Here is a 16,006-nt window from a genome sequence, read left to right as displayed (position 1 = left end):
ACCATCACAAAACAAGAGACCCGAGAACTAGAAAGGCGAGGCTCACCACCCATTTATCCCTCCGCCTTTCAACCAGCTCCACATGTGATTATCGGCCAGGCTGGCACAATTAACTAACTCAAGGACTAACATTAATATTTGGACTATAGTGTAATCAATGGCATTTTTCTGATGAATTAATAAGAAAATTTTCAGTACTACAAACTTCAAAGCTACTTGAACAAACAACATGGTGCCCCTTTGAAGAACTCAGGCTTCAGTACTAATTCTGATAAATGACCACTCAATTAATTAATTAGCTAGTTTATTTTTGTTTGTTTTATAGATTTTATTTAATGTTAATAAATTTTATTTAAGGAGTTTTACATATCTTTGTCATCCATCGGTTCCTCTAAATCTTGTAAAAAGTTCATCTTCAAGAGAGCCCTTTTTAAGGAGCCACCGTTGTCTAGTAGGCATTAATCTCAAATTTATCAATTCTTCTGGTTACACCACTTTAACCTCCATTATGGACAAATGTCAAACATTTCATGCCTGGTTTGTGTTTCGTCTGAAGCACCTCAAAGTGACTGGTTTAATGACATGTCCCTTATCTGTTATCAAAACTCATAATGCACAATGAGTTTTGGGTTGCAAAAGAGGATTTATTCTTGCACCTGTCTTTGAGTGTTTGTCCACTAATAGCTAGTTTATTATTAATTGTATAACTTTCTCAAAGAAACATATATCAGTGACGGGGTGGTGGTGAAGGGAGACCATTTATTTCAAAGTAATCAACTGGAAATTCCTACTGTGTTTGGCATATTAAAGGAGTAGCAGGTAAAGAATAAAACATTATTATTAGTAAGGAAAAAAAGACTTGGGGATGAATATTTGGGGGTGAATATCTGGGTTGAAATCTTACCTTGAAGAAACCAACACATTTACTTATTCTTAGAGCAATAATATTATCTATCTTAACTGAAGTAAGGCCTGTTGATCAGTTCCCAAAGGTCAAAGCCTTAGAAAGCTGATGGAACACAGTTCTACTGCAGTACATTGGCTCATCGTGAGTCAGAATGGTAACTGTTACATGTGCAAGAATGAAATAGCTAAGGTAGCTATTTTGAAGGTAGCAAAGAAATGAAGTCAATATAAATTAAAGAGTCTTTGAAAAGTTTGTGGGAAAATTCCATTAGCCTTTAATTCTGTTTTCTCACAAATTTTCTGAAGTCCTCTTATAATAACCTTGAAGATAATTTAAGTTGTGTTAAACAAAATTTCAAAAAAGCAAAAATTGTGTTGGATTAAAAACAGAGATGGCTCTGCAAGAGAAATGAGACTTAAACCCAGCTTGAAGCATAACTAGGGACACAAAGGGGAGCCACACCCAAACAGGAACAGAATATCCTATTTAGTGAAAACACAAAGCTCAAAGGTAAAAAAGGAAAACAGGCAAGGTGTTCATGAGAAAACAACGAGAAACTGTAGATTTCCAAGCCCTTGCTCAACAAATTATTTTTCAGTAATCAAGTACAAATTTAAAAAATCAATCAGCTGATATGTTTTCAGAAAATCAGTTAATAAAAACATACATTTTAAATTATCTGCTTGTATTAGGTTGGTACTTTTCCATATATTTAGATTAAAACAATCCAACTATACATATAGTAAGGGCAATAAGGGGGAGGGAAGGAGAACAGATGATACATTAAAGAAGAAAAACAATCCCAGGCTAATAAAGGAAAGTTTATGTTACAAAAGTTCTATGATATGACAATTGGCTAAGTAAGCAATGCTACAATGTAAACAGTCAATGCTTCAGTAACATTTTTACTTCCCTAAAGCCCACATGGCTATGATATACTATACTTCATTCTTACTGTATTTAACTAGCAATCTCTTTAAAATTACGCTTCCACCTGCCTTTGAAAAATATGGTCTATATAATTTTTGTTTTCTATAATACTTTTTATCTGGTTTTGATATTAGAGTAATGCTAGCTGTATACAAAGAATTAAGAAATGTTCCGTCTTTCTCTATTTTGTGAAAGATTAGTAGTATTTCTTCCTTAAAATTCACTAATGAAGCTATGTTGGACTGGACATTTCTTTCTGGGAAAATTTTGATTTTCAACTGAATTTTTATGTAGAGATATTCAGATGTTTTTCCCACGTTAGTTGTGACAAACCTGTACCTTTTAAACAAGTTTCCTAATATATTTCATTTAATTTTAATTTAGTGACATAGTTTTTTTTGTTTTGATTTGCTTTTTATTGAAACTTTTATTAAATAAAGATATCAAAATATAAAACTATTGTTTCTGACTTATCCTCCATGTAGGTCTATCTACTTCTGAAGGTAGCCTCACCACCTCCTAACCCATATTTATTCAATCTGCATGCTGGGTCAATAACCAGAAAGCTGGATTCTGTGAAGAAGATGTGGCATCAGGATTGGAGGAAAGCTTAACAACCTTGACACAGTCTTGCTTGCTTAAAGTAAGGAGGACTTGAAGCACTTGCTGATGAAAATAAAGGATTGTGGCCTTCAGTATGGATTACAACTCAGTGTACAGGAAATCAAAATCTGCACAACAGGATCAATAGCTAACAGCCTGATAAATAATGAAAAGCTCGAAGTTATCAAGGATTTCATCTTACTTGTCTCCACAATCAAGAATCAAGGACACAGCAGTCAAGAAATCAAACAATACATTGCATTGGGTAAATCTGCTGCACAAGACCTCTGTAGAGTGTTGAGAAGCAGGGCAGTTACTTTGAGCACTAAGGTGCACCTGACACAAACCAGAGTATTTTTCCATTGCCTCATAAGCATGAGGCAATGAAAGTTGGACGCTGAATAAGGAAGAATGAAGAATTGATGCACTTGAATTAAGTGGCTGGAGACCAATTCTGAAAGTATCACATACTGCCAAAAGAACAGACAAATCTGTCTTGGATGAAGAATAGCCAGATGTTCCTCAGAGTCATGTATTTTAGATGTGTTGTCAGGAGAGCCCAGTCCCTGAGAAGGACATCGTGCTCGCTAAAGCAGAGCGACAATGAAAAAGAGGAAGGCCCTCTGAGAGATGGATTGACAGTGGTTGAAACAAAGGGCTGAAGCACGTGAACAGTTGTGAGGAAGGCACAGCACCGGCCAGTGTTTCATTCTGTTTGGCCAACTTCACTGCACCTAACAACAACCTTTGCACAAATAATTCTACGCCCTTTGATTTACACCATGCCAAAAATGAGTTTTGTTATCCTTTCAAACCAACCAACCAACCAACAGTCACTGCCATGGAATTATTTTCAACTCACAGTGATCCTGTAAAACAGAGTAAAACTGCCCATTTGGTACATGGATTGTTAAAATTGCCTTAAAGTTAACTTAAGAAGCACCTTTTTCATTCCTAATATGATAAAATTGGGGTTTTTTTCTTTTGTTCTTGTTCACCCAAGCAAGAAAATAACTATTTTACTGGTCTATTTAAAAAACAAAACAAACAAACCAAAAAAAACCCCCAAGCTCTGGATCGCATTGATTTTTCTACTCACACATTTTTACATTGATCTCTGCTGTTGGATATGTTATTTTCCTACTGCATTTTCAATCTTTTGGTTTGTTCTTTTATTCTTTTGTGTAGGTTTTTTTTTTTTTCATTTTAAAGATATGACTGACATAAAACAAATCATATATTTTTTAAAATCTCCCAATTTGAAAAGTTTTGACAAATGAGTAGAACTATCATAATTAATATACTCGCCATCACATCCAAAAGTTTTCTTTTACTCCACTGTAATTTTTTTAATTGCCTCTCCTTTCTCCTCCCTATTCCCTCACTTCATCCAGAGCAAACCAATGTTCCATCACTAAAGATAAGTATACTTTCCATTTACAGAATTAGTATACCTGTTCTTTAACTGAGTTGAATCTTTAATTCAGCATGACTTGGGATTTTTCTGGACTACTTAGTACAACAATAGGCCATACCTTTTACTGTTGAATACTATTCTGCTGTACAGATATGTAACAATTTATCTATTTAAATCCCTACATGGATATTTGGGGTTGCTTTCAGTTGGGGGTTATTACAAAGCCTTCCTTTAAATATACTCACTTATCTCCATTGAGAGCAAGGTTCAGTGTTATTTTTAATGTTGTAAGAAAATGCTGAATTATTTTCCAAAGAGGCTTCTACTAAGATGTTTGTGACTTCGGTAATCTTTTCCCCTTCAATGTCTAGTCTGCTGCTAATCTCTGGTGTTTTGCTCATCTCAAAATTCATCTCTAGAAGTTTGAGAATCATTTCATAATTTCCAAAACTCAGAATTTTCTGTTTTTTGGGGTTTTTTTGCACACTGGAAACAAAGTTTTAAATTCTTTAATGTCCTGCTCTGTTAATTCTAATATCTATGCTAATTCTCAGTAGGTGTAAATTAATTTATCTACTCCTTATGGGTTAAGGATTCCCAACTTCTTTGTATAACTGGTCATTTTTATTAGACATCAGAGACTTTGTTGTTTGCTTAATATTTACGTATTCCTATACCATAATTTTTTGCAAATAACATGTGCTTTTACATTTGTTTGCCAATTGCTCCCTCCCAGGAACTCGTTTATAAATGTGCTATAGTGGTTTTTTAATATATAGCAGCACGTAAAAAAAAATAAATAAGGAGGGAGCATCTGGCAAACAAATGTAGAAGATGCATGTTATTAGTGAAAAAAGTATGAGTAAACATTCTTGGGCTACCTTCTAGGATGCATTTAAATTACTTGGAAACTGTACTCCTTTTAGGTCTTGCTTTTCTGATTCAATGACAACAAAACAGTATTTATCTGGGAATACTAGGGATAATAATATCTTACAACTAAGACAAGGATCTTCAAAGTAATCTCTCTAAATGCTCATGAATTAAAAGGTATTCTATTTTGACTAGTAGGACCAGGTAGTAAGAAATCCAGTACTGTTTCCCTTCAATCATTTTGGATCATATTTTAGCTTATTTAGGTCTGAGGGCAAATCCAGTTTTAGTTATTCCATCTTGGTTGAAAGCAGAAGTGGAGAGAGAAAAAAATTAAGTTTTCTAACTTGGTGTGAAAACTTTGATTATTACTTTAAGAGTATTCTTATTTTCTATAAAAGTATTTAAACCATAAACCAAACCCCAATTCCGATCAACTCTATTCTGTGTCAGGACTTCTGGCAAGATGGTAAACATGACACTGCCTAGATTCTCTACAAAAGTTGTAAGAGACCAAATGGTACACATACAGATGATAATCAAAGCATAAAGGAATAAACAAAAGAGGACAAGGAATAAAAGAAATGGATTAAAAGCCAATTGAGAAGAAGCTAAGCAGAAGCTGCAGAGGTGGGGGTAGAAAGAATGGGAGAATTGTCAGCTGGTCTGACACAACATAACCATCTTGAACTTTTCCAAGTAGTAGTCAATTTTGGCAGCAACCTGATAATCTGCTTCACTTGATCAGGACAAGAGAACCATCAGGACAAGAGAACCATGCACATGCATATATGCCCCCCTACACACACACACCCCTACACACACACACACACACACACACACACACACACACACGACTGGTGACCAGAAAGATGTGATCCTACCCTTATCCCCCACATCCTCATGGTCAGTCTTCTTACAACTGTGGTTGGTGACAATACCCCTGCACAGGACCTACTCTACCTGAGGTTGGAGCCATGTCCCTGTGGACCAGCACTGGGTGCACCTCTTCTAATGAAAGCACATGAACTCTGCCTTATCCGAATTAGAATACGAAAGCCTGACATTTATGGTCTGCCTTCAGCCACCCCTGGGAGGGCAAGAATTCCTTTCCTACCAGTGGATCTACCCCCAGTTACCCTCTGGGTCCAAAAGATATCCTTCTAGGCATCAATTTTAAAATGAAGACAATTATAAAGTAAAAAGAAAGAATAAAGAGTATAGTTATATAACTTGTTCGTGCACAGTGGTTTAAACAAGGGGAAAACATTGGTAAATTGCATGGTAATCTCAAAGAAAATAAACCTCCTAATCAAAATCACCAAAGAATAAACTAAAAACCAAAGAAAAATTGATGCATTTGAACTGTGGTGCTAGAGAATAATACTGAAAATACCATGGACTAAAAGGACAAACCAATCTGTCTTTTTTTTTTTTTCTTCCTCACACCAGTCTGTCTTAAGCAAGGATGGCAAGGCTCCATTACATACTGTGGACATGTTGTCAGAAGAGAGCAGTCCCTGGAGAAAGAGATCATACTTGGTGAAGTGGAGTGGCAGAGAAAAAAGAGGAAGACCCTCTACGAGATAGGCTGACAGAGTGGCTACAAGAATAGGCTCAAACATAAGAATACAAGGATGGTCCAGCATTTCATTCTGTTGTACAAAGGGTTGCTATGAGTCAGAACCCACTCAACAGCAGTTAGCAATAAATACCAAAATAAAAAGGAAAATCTTCCTCTTTTAATAAATACTAAACCAACATCAATAAAGAAAATGACAAAACACACAAACAAAAGAAATCCAGCACAGAAAATTAAGTGAAATAAAAAAACAGCAAAATCACATAAAACATACAACAAAATAACAGCAAAAGATCCATGCCTATCAATAAATATAAATGAATTAAATAGGCCAGTCAAGAGACAGGGGTTAACAGAATGAATAAGAAAATAGAATACATCAATATGCTATCTACAATAGACACACCTTAGCACAAAGACAAAAAGAAACCAAAAATCAAAGGATAGAAAGATATATAAAGCTAATGGCAATCAAAAAGACAAAGAATGTCAAAATTAACTTTTGATAGAATAGATATTAAGGCAAAAACCAGGGTAAAAAAGAAACAAACAGGGTAAAACAAAGAAGGACAATATATAATGATTAAAGGGTCATTGAGCAAGAGGACATCGTCATAATAAACATCTATGTACCCAGTGAAGGACTATCAAAATCAATAAATCAAGCACTAAAAGAATTGAAATAAAAAATAGCCAATTAAAGAAAAAAGTAAACCCATTTTAAAGGAGACTTTAAAACACACTTTCAATGAAGGGCAGAACAATCGTGGGGTAAAATTCAACAAAGGTACAGATGAACTAAACAACACAACCAGCAAACTTCTTATAGACATACACAGAACACCCCATTTAACAGCAAATTACACAGTTAATCTTTAAAAATGGGCCAAAACTCATTAAATGGGGAAGATACAGTCTGTTTAAGAAATGGTACTGGAAAAACTGGACTTTCAGGAAAATGAAACATGACCCATATTTCACATCAGATACAAAAACAAACGAAACTCAAGCTGGATCAGGGACCTAGATGTAAAACCTAGAACTGAAATATCAGTGAAAAAATAGAGACAAGCAGAAGGGCCCTAATACACTACAGATATAACTGAAAACACAGAGATGAAAAACTAGATGATTGTGATCTCTTAAAAATGAGACACTTATATTGCATCAATAGTTCATCCAAAGAGTAAAAGAAGAACCCACAAGACTTATAAAAAAATATTTTAGCAAAAACATACTGGACAAGGGATTAATCCCTAAAATTTATAGAAAATTTAACATTTCAATTAGAAAAAGTCAAGTAATCCAATAAAAGGTAGAAGACAGGAACAGGCAATTCACCAATGATGACATTCAGGTAGCCAACAAGCATAAAAAAAAAATCTCACTTCATCATTAGCCATTTCAGAGATATAAATCAAACAATGATATAACCTCACCTATAATAGCAAAGCTTAAAATAAGGTTAGACAAATGATTGTGAGAATGTGTAGAAAGTAGAACCCTTATACATTGCTATTGAGAATATAAAATAGCATGGTAACCACTAAGCTATTAACTCACTGCCATAAAGTGGATGCAGACTCATTAACGACCCTATAGGACAAGGAGAACTGTGAGTTTCTAAGACTGTAACTCTCTCAAAAAGTAGAAAGTCCCATCTTTCTCCTGAGGAGCAGCTGGTGGTTTCAAACTGTTGACTTTGTGGTTAGCATCCCGATACATAACCACTATGCCACCGGGGATCCTCCACTACTGTTGGGCTCTTCCTTAAAGTGCACGTAAGAGATAGAAGAGATCATAACACACAGAATCCAAGAAAGTCACAGCAATCTAGCTGAGAGGAATTACTAAGAGGCAGAAGTAGGGCGAGCGTGATAGTGGAGCAGGAGGAAGGGAAAAGGAAACAGAGGAATGGTCTAGGAAGCAAAGCTCTGGATAGAGTTTAAGCATAGGTGTGCACATGTGCACATATGTAAATAAATTAATTCATAAAAAACAGGTATACTGGCCTATGTACATATATTTATATGATAATACACTGAGGTAGTAGACAGACTTCAGGCCTCTGGTCATACCCTCCCCCAATGCAAGAACACTTTGCTCTTACAAACTGACATTATGTGATACTGAAGACAAAATGGGTACATAAGCAAATGTGGTGAAGAAAGCTGATGGTGCCCGGCTATCAAAAGATATAGCATCCGGGGTTTTAAAGTCTTGAAGTAAAACAAGTGGCCATATAGCAGAGAAGCAACAAGTCCACATGGAAGAAGCACACCAGCCTGTGCCATCAAGAGGTGTCATCAGATCGGGTAACAGGCATCAGAACACCCAAAACAAACAAGCATATTGTTGAGAACATGGGGGGTCAGAGCAGAGACCTAAAGACCATCTGTAGACAATGGGACATTCCCTCACAGAGGGGTCACAGGGAAGAGATGAGTCAACCAGGGAGCAGTAAAGCACCGATGAAACACACAATATTCCTCTGGTTCCTTGAGGCTTCTTCAACCCCCAATATCTGACCCCAGTGCTGCCTTTCACTGTGGGTTAGATCGGAGCAAGTACACAGGCACAAATGAGAGATAGGATAGATCACAAGACACAGAATCCAATAACAAGAATGGAATAGTGATACCAGAAAGGTAGGGGTAGGTGAGAAGGGGAAGAAGGGGGAACCGATTGCAATGATTGACACATAACCACACACACACCCTTTCAGGGGGACAAACAACAGAAACCACGGGGAAGGGAGACAGGAGTGTAACATAATGAGAATAATAATTTATAATTTATCAAGGGTCACAAGGGTGAGGGGGGAGGAGGAAAAAAAGAGCTGATATGAAGGGCTCAATAGAAAGCAAATGTCTAGAAAAAATGATGGCAACATATATACAAATATGCTTGATATAACTGATGTATGGATTGTTATAAAGATTTTAAGAGCCCCCCAATAAAGTGATCTTTTAATTTTGAAAAAAAGTTGGATTAAAAATACCATGACTCAAGACTTCCTTTACTCAGTATATATCCTAGAAAAATGAGTCAGCACACAATTACATATATGCTTATCCATGTTCATCACAGCAATATTCACAACAGAAAAAATAAGGAAGTAACCTAAATGCCCATCAATGAAAGGATAAACTATTGGACATAGAAACAATGGACAAGGTTAAGAACAACAATGAATCTGTGAAACACAGTAACATAGATCAACCTGGAGGACAGTATGCTGGGTAAAATAACTCAATCACATAGAACAGCAAATATGAGACCTCTATTGTAAAAAGTCAAGAAATGGTTTTCAGACTAAAAGTAAAAATTCTTTCATGGATACTGAGGAAGGGAAAAGAAGGGCAAATTACTGGCTAGAGAGCAGTCACATATCAGGTTGGGTGAAGGAGAAAGCAGAATACAGCAAATAAGTCAGAAAATAGTGGTGGCAGGGAAACACTGGGAAGAATGCTAGAGTTAAAGAAAAGAGGTTAATATTAAATATACAATCTTATAATAACTGTAAATGCGTGGGTAAATACCTGGGCTGAATGGGTATGGGAGGGAAAGTGGGAGTATAAGCACAAATATAGACAGAAAGATAGATTTGAAAAAAGTTATTTGTATATATCTATCTATGGGGAGAAAGATGAGGCTTTCTACTTCTATAAAGAGTTACCATCTTAGAAACCCACAGGGCCTGTCCTTATAGGGTCGCTATGAATAGAAAACAATTCAATGGCAGTGAGAGAGCTACCTATGAGGCAAATATAACCATGAATGTGGAAGATTTAGGGTGAAAATTATGAAAATTTCTCATTGTCATGGAGTCAATTCCGAATCAAAAATATCAATGGGAGTAGTGGAAAGCTTCATCTTGCACCCTTGGAGAGACTGATGAGTTTGAACTGCTGACCTTGCAGTTAGCAACCCAACACATTAACCACTATAACACCAAACTTCTTAAGCACAGCCAAACACCTTGAGATAATGTAACTGGATACAGAGACTTAGAAGCAAACTCTCAGGAGACTCCAATGTCAATTGGTATAGCATAGTCCACAAAAACAGTGTTCTACATCCGTCCTGCTTTGGTAAGTAGTGAGTGAGGTGTTAAAAACTCACAAGTGTGCAACTAAGGTAAAACTACTGTTTCCCCATTTAAAGGAAAGGACTGATGAAAATCAAAGACACATGAAAGCAATTACTATACATACTTGTATATAAGCGGAGTTTTTCAACACATTTTTTATGCAGTTTTTGTGGTACAATTAGGTGCCTCGACTGATATTCAAGTTCGCTTATACTTGAGTATATACGGTAGTCCAACAGGCTAAATGACCACAGAAACATCAGTTTCTGCAATGCTGAATCTAGTAGTAGTAAGTAGATGGTGCTTGGCTAACCACTACCAACTGCTCTAAAAAGAATCACATTACAAGGATCTACATGTGACCTCCTCCCTGGGGGAAGGACAACAGTAAAGTGGGTGAAGGGAGACGTCGGACAAGGCAATATATGACTAAAGAATAATTTATAAATTATCAAGGGTTCATGAGGGAGGGGGGAGCGGGGAGGGAGGGGAAAAAATGAGGACCTGATGCCAGGGGCTTAAGTGGAGAGCAAATGTTTTGAGAATGATGAGGGCAATGAATGTGCAAATGTGCTTTACACAATTGATGTATGTATGGATTATGATGAGTTGTATGAGCCCCTAACAAAACTATTTTTTAAAAATCATATTATAAGGTCTTGAAAGAGTGAGAAGAAAATGTGGCTGAAAACTCAAAATCAGAAAAACGATTAGCCTTGGTGACCAAAGAGACACTGAAGAAACCCTCAAGACTATGCCCTTGGTCATCCTTCCAATTTGGAAATGGCTCAATTTTCACCAGAGAAGTCTAAGGACAAGGACACTAGGGACGTACACACCCTTAAAAAAAACTAACCACTTGAGATCGAAAGGGTGACATTTACTATTGAATACTTTTTAGTATTCCATTTGCTCTCAACTCTTGCTATAATAGCTGTCATGTCTTATGTGGTTAGTATAAGATGGGAATGTATGAGCGAGAAAACACATCTTTTCCATTAAATAGAGAACAATGAAAAAGTGGTGACTGTGCCTTGTCAAAGGCAGAAAACTTCTGAGACTCAATCAAGTTCCAGCTTTCATAAATTTCACTATAATTAATTTAATATGTACTTTTTTGTTAATTCCATCTACCTTCCAGTATTATAACACTTCTTTTGTGATACCTTGGATGGGCCAGCATTCTCTCATGATATGATCTAGCACAGTGTAGCCAACTCCAATGATGGGATTTTCTAGTTACAGTCTTGATACAATTGAGAGAGGTTTCATTTGTGTTATAACTGACAGTGTGCAGAAGCCAGTTCATTTCTACTACTGGACCTTAATCCTACCTCTGGTTCATTGACCTCATACTGTTATCACCTGCCAATCCCAGGAGCCATCAACAGATAGTCAACCTTGGATTCATTTGGCCAACCTCAGATTCATTCAGCTCTGCATTCACCAGCCTGTTTCATCTTTCTGCATCTTGTTCATCAGTTCCTGCAACTACAGGAGTTGAGAGATCCTTTCAGTTCAAATCTGACCCACAGACTTAAACCAGAATGGACTTACCACTGCTACAACTATGTAGTAGTGAGACACAACTATGAACCATTTCTTGATTCAAATCTTTCTATAAACATACATGTACAAGCGTCACGAGTTTTGCTTCTCTAGAGAACTGTGCATAACACCCTTAAAACAGTATGTTTCCATTCCCTCTGTTCTTTGTGTTATTGTTGTCATACCTTTACTGCAACATATTTTAAAAAGCAAACACATGGCCATTGTTTAAACTTCAAAGTGTCATTTACCTATTAATTTAATCAAAGTATTTTATATTTATCTAAAGAGTTAAGCATTTATAGCCTTGTTTGTTTTATTGTGCTAATCTGTATCTATCTGGCATTTTCTTTTTGAGAGGGAAAGGAAGTCTGAAGACATTCTTTTAACATTTCTTGTAGTCTGTTTGAAAAATATATTGAGCGTTCATTTTGAAAAGGTAACTTGGTTGGAAGCATTCTAGGTTGACACCTGTCTTTCAGAACTTAAAAAAATACATATGGCATTGTTTACTGGTTTACATTACCTCTGATAAGAAATCTGGAGTCATATTTTCAAAAAATGTTCACCCAAATATTAGAACTTCTCTCCCTAATCCTCTTGGGCCAACTGTAAATTTCTCTACTCTCAGCGGTTCCATTATTTTGTACCTTGCTGTGGTGTCCTTAGAGTTATTCCCACTAGGGGTCACTACGTTTCTTAAAAAAATGTGAGTTTAAGATTTTTATCCCATATGTATAATTGGATATGCACAATTTGGCAATTATTCCTTAAAATTCTTCCTTTCTCACTCTCTATTTCCTCGGGTTATTCAAGCTCTGTTCTCTTCCCCTCCCCGGGATTTACACTCTGCATGCCTCAATTTGTTGTTTTTACTGGAATAGCTTCAAATCCATTCATCTTTTCTTCAGCAGCAACTAATCTTCTGTGGCCATCTAGTAAAATTTTAAATGTAAATATTGCTTTTTTTCCTAGTTTGAAGTTTCATTTGGTTCCTTTTCAAGTCGCCCCTTGTCCCCTTCCTCATTAAGTTCTTTATTTCCTTTAAATCCTTGAGCATATTTATAATAGCAGTTTCAAAATCTTCGCCTACTAACTCCATCACCTCTGCAATTTATTGATGTTTTTTATTTCCTAATTTTCCTTTGAGTTATAAGTCACATTTTGCTGTTTCTTGTGTCTACTATTTTTTGAACGAAAGTCAGATATTATGAAAATTACATTAATGAGTGTCTGAATTACGGTGCTTTCTTTTAAAGTATGTTAAAGTTCATTTTGGCAGGCATTTACAATTCATGTATATCAGGTTTGATCCTTTTGAGATTTCTTTTCAAGTTCATTTAGAGTGGATCTAGAGCAGTGATTCTCAAAAGCATAATTCAGAGATTCCTGGAGTTCCTTAAGTCTGAGGTTGCACCCAAGTAACGAGAAGCAAACTGCTTGCACCTTAGCACAAATGAAAATTGTGGTACTAAACTAAACTAGCACCCACTGTATTGTTTGCTTCACCAGCACAAATTAACATAAAAAACAAAAGTCACTTAAAAAAATTTATTGGGGGATCGTACAGTTCGTAACACAATCCATACATACATCCAATGTATCAAGCACATATGTACATTTGTTGCCACCATCATTTTCAAAACATTTTCTTTCTGCTTGAGCCCTTGGTATTAGCTCCTCATATTTTCTCTCCCTCTCCCGCCCTCCCTCATGAGCCCGCTATAATTTTTTCATGTCTTTAGACTAACCGATGTCTCCCTTCACCCACTTTTCTGTTGTCGTCCCCCTGGGAGGAGGTTATATGTAGATCACTGTATTAGTCTGGGTACTTAAGAGAAACAAATCCACAGAAACTCATGTGTAAGAGAGTTTTATATAAAGGTTAAGTGTGCATCAAGAAAACATCCCAACCCAGTGCTGACCAATCCCACAAGTCCAACATTAACCCATTAATCCATATGTCCAACACCAATCCACAAAGTCCTCCTCCATCTCACAAAACAAGCGAAATGATGCCAACTGCAAGAGGAAAGCCAAGTCAGTGAATGTGTAGCATCTCAGCACTGGTCGGGGGTTCCACACAGCTGCTCGAGCACCCAGGGCTGCATCAGGATAGGTCCATGTAGCTTCTCCTCAGGGATGTCTTGCAGGAAGTGAGTCTTGCCAGCTAAAGCAGGGAACTGGCTAAGGCAGCTGCACCCTGGTCCGACCATCATAAAGCAAGAGATCCGAGAACTAGAAAGCTAGGCTCACCAAGTCATTTATCCCTCAGCCCTTCAATTAACCCCACCTGTGTTTATTGGCCAGGTTGGCACAGTAAACTAACTACCTCATCATTATGATTGGTTCCCCTTCTCCCCCCACCTTCCCCTACCCTCCTGATATCGCTACTCTCATTATTGGTCCTGAGGGTTTTCTCTGTCCTGGATTCCGTGTTTCCAGCTCTTATCTGTACCAGTGTACATGCTCTGGTCTAGCCGGATTTGGAAGGTAGAATTGGAGTCATGATAGCAGGGGGTTGGAAACATCAAAGAACTAAGTTGTGTGCTTCATCTATACTGGACCCTGACTGGTTCATCTCTTCCTTGTGACCCTTCTCTAAGGGGAGGTCCCGCTGTCTATGATGGGCTTTGGGTCTCCACTCCGCATTCCCCCTCATTCACGTTTTGTTCTGTGTCTTTGATGCCTGATACCTGATCTCATTGATACCTCATGATCACACAGGCTGGTGTGCTTCTTCCACATGGGCTTTGCTGCTTCTCAACTAGATGGCTGCTTGTTTATCTTCAAGCCTTTAAGCATGTTAACCATGTGTTTCACAAAGGAGTGAAAAGTATTAGATTTATCAAAGTGAGAACTACCCCTAAAGCACTTCTGCTATACACTCCAGTATAACAGCTGTCTTGAGAGAAAGCACATTAAGAGTTGTGAGATGAACTGTTCTTTTATTTTGTTTTGCCACAAAATACCATTTTTACTTGAAAGAAAAAATTACCTAACAAACTATAGGATTATTGAGAGTTTTTACTTTCTCATAAGTGAACAATATGAGTATATCAACTCAAGGAAAACAAATGACTCACTCATTGGGGCCTTTTAAACTAATATATGCATTTTATAAATGTGTGTCTTTCATTATGTGCCTGACAGTTTCTCAATATTTAAAATATTTTTACAGTTGTATGAGCCCCTAATAAAATGTTTTAAGAAAAAAATTTTTTTCACAGATAAACCCCTTAGGACCAATAATGAGAGCAGCCATACCAGGAGGATAAGGAGAAGGTGGGGGGAGAAAGGGGGAACCAATCACAATGATCTACACATAACTCCCCAACCCCCAGGGTACAGACAACAGAAAAGTGGGTGAAGGGAGACATCGGTCAGTGTGAGACATGGAAAATAATAATTTATTAATTATCAAGGGTTCATGAGGGAGAGGGTGAGGGGGGGATGAGGAGTTGATACCAAGGGCTCAAGCAGAAAGAAAATGTTGAGAATGATGATGGCAACAAATGTACCAATGTGCTTGACACAAAGGATGCATGTATGTATTGTGATAAGAGCTATATGAGCCCCCAATAAAATGACTTAAAATTTTTTTTCCACGAGACCAGCGGTAATATTAACAAGTTTGATTTATTAATATTATATTGTGTCAGCATTTGACTGAAATACGTAACTATTGTCATGAGCCAAATAATAGTCATTCAGGCAACATCTGACCAGATATGTGTCTGTGATCCCCTAAGATTATAATACCGTTTAGAAAGCCTAATTGGAGAACAGGACATAGTGAATTCAACAACTTCCTGCATGCAACATTAAGTTATTTCCTGTCTCTGATATACAAAACAATTATGCTGTCAAGAGTATAATAGCAGAGCATATATGTCTTGATAATAATAAAGACAGATATTGCTGGCTTATGTATTAACTATATTGTACATTCTATACTTTTATTTATTTATTAAGCATTTTATTAGGGGCTCATACAACTGTTATCGCAATCCATACACACATCAATTGTGTAAAGCGCATTTGTACATCATT

General features: G+C 36.8%; 1 protein-coding gene and 1 pseudogene across 1 annotated transcript in view; both read right to left on the bottom strand.

The window, feature by feature from the left end:
• The window catches only part of FAF1 (Fas associated factor 1), a 525,932-nt gene that overhangs the window by 331,039 nt on the left and 178,887 nt on the right, over positions 1-16,006 (bottom strand). The window lies entirely within an intron of this gene.
• Positions 582-671, bottom strand: LOC115870254 (annotated as a pseudogene).

Source organism: Echinops telfairi, unplaced genomic scaffold, assembly GCF_000313985.2.
Source record: "Echinops telfairi isolate 266 unplaced genomic scaffold, ASM31398v2 ScPeMD7_443;HRSCAF=831, whole genome shotgun sequence".
NCBI classification, from domain to species: domain Eukaryota; kingdom Metazoa; phylum Chordata; class Mammalia; order Afrosoricida; family Tenrecidae; genus Echinops; species Echinops telfairi.
The sequence above is the reverse complement of the archived record's forward strand: the minus strand, read 5'-3'. Positions and strand labels throughout refer to the sequence as shown.